Source organism: Chiloscyllium plagiosum, unplaced genomic scaffold, assembly GCF_037043375.1.
Source record: "Chiloscyllium plagiosum isolate Xiang-an unplaced genomic scaffold, Cpla_swu_hap1 HiC_scaffold_14, whole genome shotgun sequence".
Lineage (NCBI taxonomy): Eukaryota > Metazoa > Chordata > Chondrichthyes > Orectolobiformes > Hemiscylliidae > Chiloscyllium > Chiloscyllium plagiosum.
Genome location: NW_028270152.1, coordinates 126,785,358 through 126,796,649, shown reverse-complemented (window position 1 = coordinate 126,796,649; position 11,292 = coordinate 126,785,358).

The following is an 11,292-nucleotide window of genomic DNA, read 5'->3' as shown; positions in this document are numbered from 1 at the left end:
AATGTTCGCATGGACAGGAGGGGCCGAAGCATCTGTTTCGATGCTGTATACCCCTGGGACCCTTTGAACAATTCTCTATTCATTGAGCTTGACCTTTCAGTAAAAGGAGCCAAGAATAGAGACCTCCTTCACCCTCACCCACTTATTGTGCCTTCCTGCCAAGTTGCCCATCACCCGAGACCCCAGGAAAGCACCATTCCCTTCCATGCTCCTCGAACTCAAACCTGTGATGACTGATATTCACTGAGGTCATAACCAGACTGACTAATTGTCTGCACTTAATTTGGATCCCTCCTCATTTTTTGTCACTGCATTCACCCCCATAATAGCTCAGGGATAAAACTGTGCATCATCTCAACCTTGTCACCGTGATTCCAGCGCGATTACCTAAAGTGTAAGACGCTGGTTAAATGTTCACGCAAATTGATAACCAATGCTGAAAATAGTGCCCGATGACGTCGATACCACATGTGCAGATGAGTGGGTGAATTGCTTCAAACTCCCAGCTGACTTGACCTTTCGATCTCTTTGCATCATTTAGAGTGCTTATTTCTACGATGTCATGGCACCTCCCAGCCCCGTCTTACCTTTACAGTGTCGTCAACACCATAACGTTTTACGGATGGCTTATGTCTCTCAAATCAGTTCTGCATTTTCCTGACATGTCTGCATTTTGTCCATTCCTCCGTCTTTAAGAAAGCTTGCTTTTATATGTGGCATGGCTGGATCGAACAACATTATGCAAAATTAAAAATGCACTTCCACGGCAAGGTATCACAACGACATTGAAGCAGAATAAAAAGTGATTATATATTTGCTTCGAACTCTCATTGAGGAACAGCTCCAATAGTTCAGTCTTTCTGCCTGTTGTAAATTTTTATTTATGCTCTTTTGCCTGCCTTTACAGTTTGTCAGTAATCACTCGCACATCACACTCACTACTGTTATGTGCAGGTTGGTGATCAAACTAGATTATTGCCTCGCCCTTACCGTCCACACTTATCCATCCTTCTGGGTGTCCTGTGTAGAGTTCTGGGAAGCACGTTGTTGGAACTGTATTGGAGAGAGTGCAATGGGTGGTCCACAGATCGCTTCGAAAGCGAGTTTTTAAAATGGGAGTACTAAATTTGGAGGGGAGTGCGGAAGGCAAGAGAGGTTGAGATTGAGGATTTCAAGACTTTGAATTCGTAGCACAGAATAACATTAAAACATTGTCTACCTTTCTTTAAAAGGCCAATGAGTGAAATTTCTCAGTTTTATAATTATTTTCAACGCAAGTTGTTGAAAGAATAACTTTCTCATCCAGCCAGTAGTAACGTGGTGGAATTTTGTGTCTGGAAATGTTGGGAAGGCACGTTCTCTTGAATACATTCAGGAGAATGATTTGGATGGGAAATGAGAAGTAATAATCCTGAGTCATCCTGACATCACTGCTTTTGGGATGCAACTGCTGTGCTTGCTGCCTGATACCAAACCGTCTGCTTTGAGAGCCATGTCCCTGATGTTATACACACTTTGTTGGTCTGAATGTACCCCTTGGGTATTGGCTGTTCACCTTCTCCCTGATCCACACAGTAGGGTCTTTATAACCTCAAGGCTTCCGTACATTTGGATCATGTCTTTCGACACTTCTTCCCTTTCCCCCATCCAGCAGAAACTAACATGATCATCGATCTTGATTGACCGTTGCTGCTCCTCCCTCCCTCTACAGCCTATTGGCAATGGAACAGGATCTAAAGCAATATCTCTTTCGATAGTGAATGGCCAGAAACTGGCAGTATTCTTGCCTCGTCATCTCACTATTACACTCCCCTTCCTGCCCGTGCAATCCTGCACCATTTTTTTACTGCGACCCCTCTCCAACCTCTGCATAAATTGCAACATCTACCGACATTTCTGCCATCTACAAATGGAGCCCATCACCAGTGATGTATTTCCCTCCACTCCACTATCTGCTTTCCGCAAAGACCGTTTCCTCCACGACCACCATGTTAACTTCACGCTTTGTAAAAAAAACCGCCCTCCCCTCCTGGCACCTTCCCCTACCGCCGTAGGAATTGTAAAACCTGCGCCAACTCCTACCCCCTCACCTCTGCCCAAGACCCCAAGAAGCCTTCCATACCCATCAACATTTCACCAGAGCTTCCACACATGTCATTTGCTGTATCCGTTGCTCACAATGCGGTCACCTCTACACTGGGGAGACTGGACGCCTTCTGGCAGAGCGCTTCAGAGATCTTCGCCGGGACACCCGCACAAATCAACTGCACCGTCTCCTGGTCAAATATTTCAACTCTCCTTCCCACTTACAGGCCCTGGGACACCTCTATTGCCACTCCCTCACGGCTCCACGCCTGAAGGAACAACGCCTCATCTTCAGCCTCGGGAACCTTCAACGCCAGGGCATTGATGTGGACTTCACCATTTTCCTCATTTCGCATCCCGCATTTTACCCCAGTTCCGATCTTACAGCTCAGAACCGTCCATAAGTCATATCTCTCCTGTCAATCTTCATTCCCACCTATCTGCTACACCGTCGTCTCTGACCTATCACCATCAACCCCACTTCCATCCATCTATTGCACTCTCAGCTGCATTACCCCTTCCCCCCACACCGATTTTATCTCTCTACACCCGAGGCTCCCAGCCTCATTCCTGATGAAGGGCTCCTGCCCAAAACTTGTCCTGCTCCTCGATTGCTGCATGACCTGCTGCGCTTTTCCAGCACCACGCACTCTTGACAGGCTTCTCTTCATCCACTTTAACCAAAACTCCCTCAGGCTCACGAACGTCCTGCGGCCCCGTTCCGAATGCCCACACGTCCAGGAGAGTGCACTGGAGACATTTACTGCTTACATGCTGAGTCCCAAGCGCCATAAATACTCCCGGATTTCCCCTCCGAAATTATTAGACTGGGAAGAGCAACCCATAGCTTTGAGGTCACCTGTGAGTTCCCCACTGTGGTTAGCCTTTTTATACATCAAGTAAATTCAAACCATGTCGACTACTTTGGAGCCCCAACTTTTCTTGACTGAACAAACGATGACTCCTAAGATAAAGACCTCCCAAACTCTAATTGCTAATTGTTCTTTATATACTCAACAGCCTTGTTCCTACAACCTGAAACGTCCACTTTCCTCATGATACCGTGGAACCAAGATTTCCCTCAGGATGTCTGAACCTTACAGTTACTTAATATTCCTTTAATGGAGTGAGTACCCTAAGTCTGCTCCTATATAACAGACTTAAACATGCTTTAAATGTTTCAGTGTTTTCAGTGCTCTATACTATAACTCAAGCAGAGGGCCCATGTCACCTCCTGGGTTTAATTTATTTTCCGTCCTATCTGACAATTTTAATTGAACAGGGAACACACGGGTGCTTTTGCCAGTGCAGAACTCTATGCCACTCTCTCCCACCCCCACCCTCCTCTAGCTTATCTCTCCACGCTTCAGGCTCTCTGCCTTTATTCCTGATGAAGGGCTTTTGCCCGAAACGTCGATTTTGCCTGTCCTCGGATGCTGCCTGAATTGCTGTGCTCTTCCAGCACCACTGATCCAGAATCCAGTTACAATGCAGACAACAATGAGTGTTATTGCATGTAGTTCACAGTTTGCAAGAACGGTTACAAATGCAGTTGGCTGACTGGGGCATTAAAATATCTCCCTCAGTGAGCAGAAAACGTCACGACGGCAAGGTTGTGAAAGAACATGCATTGTTCAAACGTTGATATAGCCTTAAATTCATGTATATCATTGTCACAGGCTGCACAGTTATAAACAGATAACTGAAATTAAATGCTGAATAAAATCTTCCAGGGAAATATATAATCTAGAGTACAATTCATACATTGTAAGTTGACCAAATCGCTGTGTATTATGCGCCTGTGCAAATATCTAAATGAAGATAGACCAATCTTCAAATAAAGAGCAGAGAGAGAATTGTCCTCACTTCCACACCGTTTACAATGGAACGTAGAGCGTTATTAGAGAACGTGGTAGCTCTTGTCAGCGGATCAGAAATCATTAATGAGCTCAGATGGCCTGGCAAGATGTCAAAAGGATAAATTGACACCAATTTTCTTCACGATGCAAGATCGAGACTTGGTGAAGAACACAGCGTTGAAATTGAATGTGAAATGAGCAATAGCAAGAAATACTTGAAGTATCGTTGTGGGACATGTTCTTGGCATCTGGGAGGATAAAAAAATTCAGGTTTGGCAATTGGTACAGGTTATTGAAATCCCCCTCAGTCTAGAATCCAAGCTTCACTAAATATATTGAAAATCAGGGCCTTGGATAATGTTAAATGAATATAATCGGAATACTGCAATAAAATTGCAATAAGTATACCTTGTTCGCATAATCTGGTACGATCCATCATATTTACTAATTATAATTGAATTGCAATTAATATAAAATTTATTATCACTATCCTTCCGCCCTGACAGAGGATATATTGCACAGTGATCAGTCAGTTCAGATTTAGACGGCTTTTTCTGTGGACAGGATATTGTGAATAGAACACTGCACATTAATTTTCCTTGTTATTGAATAAATATAGTTTAGACTGAGTAAATAGTAATTGCTTCAGACTGCGATTTAGAGCCGTGGTCATCGTTACATTTCCAGCCTGTTCTTAGTGCTGCCAAACGTTTAAAGGTTTCAGGATCAAAAGATATTCCTTGGTACCTTGTAAAGAAAAGATCTGAAGCATGGATACAGTCACAGTTGTTGATTTTACCGAGCACTCCCTGCATGTGTGTCAAATTTCTAGTTTGCAAGTTGTTTGTTTTCATTTGATGTCAGCTGGAACTTAATTCAAACGTCATATGGAACCGAAATATTTTGAAAATTACATCATCATTCTCAGAATGCATGAGATGAATTGTTTACACTGTCAGACAGATGCACAGGACGTTAAAAATCACTTCAGACTTGTGTTATGAAGGTGGATGCGTACTGTTCCTTTAAGAGAGTTGAAGGACTGAAAGAACCACAAAAAGTCCGGCAGAAGGTAACATTGCAGCATTTCTTCGAAATCACTTGAGGAGCTGGATTACGTTGAGACAAACACAAATTCAGATTCGTCCAATCAGTTTGCATTATACCCCAAGACACAAACTTCAAACACTTTTCAATTGAGTATTCTGATAATATTAAAACATAAGTAATGATCTGGTACTTGGAGTGTAAACAGATATTTTGAACAGATGGTTAGCGTGACAAAGATAATTGTCAAAAGACCATGAAATGTCGGCTGCGAGTAAGGGGTCTCTGAGAGGTATCTGCCTGGAGAAGGATTTCGCACAGAAAAACATGGAACCCGACCGTGCTTAACAATCTGCAGATTAAAATCGACTGATGACACTCGCCACGCTGACTGGTTATTCAACTTGATTATTTTTCAGCAAGTCGTAATCAGATTTTTAAAATAATCGGACTCGTATTGTACACGGGGAGTTAAAAGATAAGTTTAAGACAAAGGACTTATAAAATAGTTGTTAGTTAATACTACCGAATGACTTAAAACAACTAACCTTGTTCAGTTTTGCTTTAAATAGTGATTTAGAGGATAATTCGTTGCCTCTCGATTTTGAACAGATTACAGCACGGGATGAACCATTCCTGTGTGGCGTGTGTAAGTCAGCAGAGGGGTTTACGCCGTATCATAACAGTTTGGGGCTAATTTGTAGATTTTGGCTCTTGGATTCATGCTCTGAACAGGTCTTGACAGATTCAGTCTGACATTTGGACAGATTTGAATAGATTTGTGTTTTGAAAAAAAGCCCAATAGATTTAAACACTCACAGGTTAATGTCCTAGATCTTAAAATAAAACATCGGTGAGACGCTTTGTTTAATTTTGGTGAGTTGTGGTTGATTAAATTAGAAGTGCGAGAAGTAGCCCTTAAAATTTGGGTTTAACCAAGCAGAAAATAAAAGCAGGAAGTGTAAGGGAGTTATTCAAAAACTTGTGTGTCAGAGAACGAGGAAAGTGCAGTAGAGGTACAAAAATTGCAATACACCTGAGGGAAATTAAATTGGAAGATAAACAAAGGAAGAGAAAAAGAAGAAATGGGAAGATAGAGCGTAGATAGAGAATCAGAGAAAGAGAAAGAGAAAGAGAGAGGGAAAGAGAGAGAAAGACGGTGCTTCCCTGAGCAAAGATATAGAAGGAAGGGAGAGATAAAGAGAAAGTAGAAAGCGAGAGAAAAAGAGACACAGCGAGAAAGAGAGAGAGAGAGTTTGAACATGAGAGTTTGACACTTAGTCAGCAAAGTCAAATTAACAGGGAGGACTTAAAATAGAACGTAGTGATATAGACAACTATGTCGAACCTCTGCCACATTTTCGATGAGAAAAATGTTGAATTTCTTATTATTTTCAAAAACCTAATGGCGAGGGGGTTCAAGTGATTAGAGGATATGTGGGTAATGCTGTTACAGACTAAACTGGTAGGCAGGGCTTGGGAGATATTTGCGAGCTGTCAGATGAGAGGTCAAATGATTATAAAGAGGTCAAACAGACTATTTGAAGTGCTTATGAATTGGTACCAGAAGTGCACGATAGCGGTTGAGAAACATAAAGAAGGAACCAGGTCAGACTTCTGTTGAGTTCGAAACAATTAAACATCGTAGTTTTGATGGATCAACGCGTGCCGTGAGGATAGATTGGTCATATGAGGCTACAGGAAAGACTATTCTGATGGCGGAGTTTAAAAACTCACTTCCAGAGATGGTAAGAATTCACCTGGTGGAACAGAACTTTCAGGAAGTGATGAATACATTTTGGTATATAAGACGAGATTCTAGGCAGAACCTTGTCGTGGGAGGGATGGAAGGTGGAACAGGAGGAGATCCTCCACTATAAAGCCATGAATAGCGAACACTGGTAAGAATTTACCACAGGTTAAAGAAAAAGTCCATGAGGGGGCGAAGGAGATGAAAGGCCTGACTTTATTTCACTGTGGTAAATTCGGACACAAAATGTCACAGTGCTGGTCGTTAAAGAGAGGCACTGTGGGAAAAGATGCAGCAAACCAGTGTCATTAATGAAGTTCGTAAAGGAAACCCCAATAAAAGCCGAGGGGCAGCAGGACGTTGCACAGCCCAGACATTGGCTGAGAATTGAGTTAGTACCTGATCTCGAAAGAATTCGCCTGTGTGTGTAAAGTTTATGCTGAACGAACTGGGAGAAAATGACAAGAAGTTATAATTTTGAGAGATACGTGATCTAACCGATTGCTGTTCGAAAGGGATGAGTGAACTTTCTGATTGTTCATTTCACTCATATTGTAGTGGTGCCTTAACTTTCATTTGAGTGGTATCTTGATAAAAGCTGATTTATAGTGTTTGTGCATATGTTTATACATACCTAAAGGAATTAATTAATACACCGGAGGTATGTGTCAGTGTTTAGAGGCGTTCCTGGAGTGGAGCGGTTTTGGGGGTGGGGGAGGGTGGTGGGGGTGGGGGCGTGGAACGGTTTGTTGTATCTGATGTGCTTACCTAAGAGTGTGATAAATTCTGGGCTACATGCTCGGAAATTTAGCGTTCCCTAAGTAAGATTTGGTTGGACTGACAACCGAAGACTTAGGAATTTACAGTGTGGCTGATTGACAGAGTCTTAGTTCCAGGAATTCAGTTCTCTGTTGGTAATGAATTAGCAAGTTTCAAGATGTGAGTGACTCCCCTTTTTGTGAAGAAACCCAAGGGAATCCAAAAATATGAAGAGTTAAAGCAGAAATATGCTGATATTTTCTTAGATTGTGTACGAACCAGATCCCACTATCAGAAGTCACAGCGCAAGCAAGAACTAAGAATATAGATGAACGATTTGCCGCAATGGTGTGGGACAAACCTGAACAGGTAGCGGGTCAGACAGAGGTTTTCAGGTTCTAAAAGAGTAAAATCCTTGCAACAGGAAGACAAAACGAAAAAAGATGTATATTGGACGCATATTCTGAAAAGGAGGCCGAATACACTCCTGAGGGTAATTATCGAAAATATATTTTTTAAACAGAAACAGAGACAATGGCAGGATAGTGCAGAGGAGAGATGGGCTGAAATGCACCAGATTGGGTTGCCGGTAATTTGGATAGGGGGTGTTATGTGTAGCACTCGACCTAACTGTAGGAGGTCACATAGTGGTTTGAAAGAATTAGACTCAGTCACAAAAACGTATTCGTTGTGCTAGAATGCACAAGGATGGGATTACCTTTTGCCATACCTGCCATACACGCCAAAATGGTTAGCAAACCCAAGGTTTTACTGAGTCCAGCACCTTTGTTCAAATTCCAGCATTTGAAGAACATTTCACTCGCGTTATATTGATTGTGCAGGTCCACAACCGAGAACTCGAAATGGGAACCAGTACTTGCGATCCATAATGATTGGGGCTCCCGCATTTCCAGAGGCAATTCCATTACGGAGTTTCAAGGCAAAAAGGTTGGTCGTGAAGTTAGTAGCTGTCTTCTCGCCGTATGGGCTATGCAGCGAGAGTCAGTCGAATGAAGGAGCACATTTTACTGCTAGGCTGTTTAAGTAGGCATAGCTCAGATATACAGCACTTTAAATCAAGTGCGTATAATCCTGAGTGATGTTTAGAAATGTGTTATCAGACATTGACGACCATGTTGAGAGCATACTGTCAGGATTACCCGAATAATTAGGATAATGGTATCCCATCCGTATTGTTTTCCATTGCAGATGCGCCAAACGAATCGACACACTCTGCAACCTTCGAGTTAACATTCGGACATGCAGTGAGAGGACCTTACTAATTAATTAAATATAAATTGACAGTAGCAAATTCAGAGATCTCACACTTAGATTATGTCTTGGAGTTGAGGGAACGATTAAATCGAGTATGTAAGTTCGCTAAAAAGTACCGAGCGAGGGCGCAACCCACAATGAAACATGTCGCAGACGGAAAAACTGAGAATCGAACGTTTACCCAAGGGGATGACGTTTTACTGCTTTTACCAGTGTTAGCAGATGCCTTCAAAGCATTGTTTCTTGGTCGCTATCAAAATGAGAAAAATAAATGATACAGGTGAACTATCTCGTTAAGATGCCAGATTAAAAAAAAAACAACAGTGTTGGGTATGTCACGAGCACGTGTTGAAACCGTATTATATGTGAGAGAAAGAACTGGAGAAACACGTTTTAGTTACTGCCCCGCAGAGTGAGGAATCAAATTCAGAAAGTGTGGATTTTGATGGGCCTCAAAATAAGTTGAAAAAAAGCCCTTGACGAGTGGGGTAGATTAGTAAACTATCTGTTGCAGAAGCAAAGAATGCACAAGAACGTATTGTTACTTCAGTGTGAGGGCAGATGTCAGAATCAAATAGGAAACCCTACATCATTGCTCATGATGTAGACGTAGAGTTTGCTCCTCCAATAAAAAAACATGCGAATCGGATTTCCCCTTCAAAGGCAGACACGTCCTGAGTGAGGTGGACACCATTCTCAACGGGGATTGAATCAAGCCAGAGCGATTGGAGTTCGCCGATCGTCTTACTTCCCAAGCCGATCAGGACTCAACGATTTTGCGTCGATTATTAGAAGGTCAACGCTGGAACTGAATTGGATTTATCATCCGTCACCAAGATTGGAGAACTGCATAGAAAAAGCTGTATAAGCTATTAACATCACCAAGTTAAAACTCCTGCGTGGTTATTCGCAGGTACCTTCATCAGAGATGATGAAATAAATGTCGGCTATTTTAATGGAGGAGAAAGTGAGAACTGCAGATGCTGGAGATTCAGGAAGGGCTTATGCCCGAAACGTCGATTCTCCTGTTCCCTGGATGCTGACTGACCTGCTGCGCTTTTCCAGCAACACATTTTCAGCATCCTCTTTCGTTGCTCAAGTATTTTCGAAAACAAAACATAATTTAAAGGCTTCTCCATCTAGAATGTTCCATACGGAACGGAACCTCAGCCTTTATGACCCCTGCGGAAAAAAAGCCAACGACAACTTTTCCTTAATAAAGGAGCAGCATTGCCACAATAGAAAGGATTTCGATGGAAAACGGTGAACTGTAACTGATCGTGCATTGACGGGAGTTAAAGTCAGTCTGCATGAATCCTAATTTTCTCAATAGCCGGATTCCATCTTCTGTTAAAAGGGATGCCTATGCGTGTGTTTTCCCAAAGTAACAGAGGGAGCATTATGTGCGACACAATAAGGAATCTTCAGCTGCACAGTGAGGGGCAGGCAGCCAGAATCTGACAGCAACAGACTGAAATATTAAAGCAATGAATCGAAGTTTGTTTTTGGGTCTTTATGGTACTTTTTAAGTTTGGCCATTCTTAGCAATGTGGATAAGGCTTATAGTTTGGGTGATGCAAGCTGGTTGCTGTCCTCGCAATTGTTGGTCTTCCTGGTAAGTTACTCCTTCTGACTATTAATTCATTAACAATTGCACAACGTTAATTATTAAGTTATTAAAACTTTGTCAACATGGGAACAATTGCCAGCATATCGCCTTGCAAACCCCATTCTTTGTCAAGCAAGTATAAGTTAATGATCTGAAGAGAAACCAGACTGTTCAAACGTGATACGTGTTATTGCTCTGAACTTATTTAATTTTTATCAGCATATAGTAGCCTGCTCAATTCGTTTAACTATCTGCTCTCGACACGAATGGTCCAATTCTCCTCTCACGATACGTGCACTTGTGAGTAAATCGACTGGAAGCTTCAAATCTTCAGGTAGCGTTAGCAACGGATTGCGATAGTATACCTGTCCAAGTAATCCAGATCCCAGGGCAAGTGCAAAATAAATGGACTCAAAATCACCACGTCGTTGCTAGCTAAAATTTTATACATATTATATGTAAACATACTCACAGAGACACACACACATATTCTCACACATGATTGCATACATATATGTAAGCATGTGTGTGTAAGTGTGTGAGTGCGTGCGTGCGCAAATATACACGTATGGGCAGTCTCTATTAGTTTGCAGAATCTACATCACAATGCAGTTTTTTTAATTCCCTTCAGAAAAGGCCTGCCTTGCTTACTCTGTCCAATATCTGAGTACAGGGCCGCACAAATATCAGGTTTAACTGTTACTTGTCCTCCAGTTTGGCGAAACCAGCCACTGATTTGGTCGAATTCGGAATGGACAAAACATGCTGCACCGCTCGTGTTGTGCAAAAGCTATTATGAAACAAAACTAAAATACACGAGTACCCTTCCTCTGACATTTCCATTGTATCAAAAAAAACACTGTCACTTCCGGATGCATCGAATTCTCTGCCTAAATTGATTTTTATTT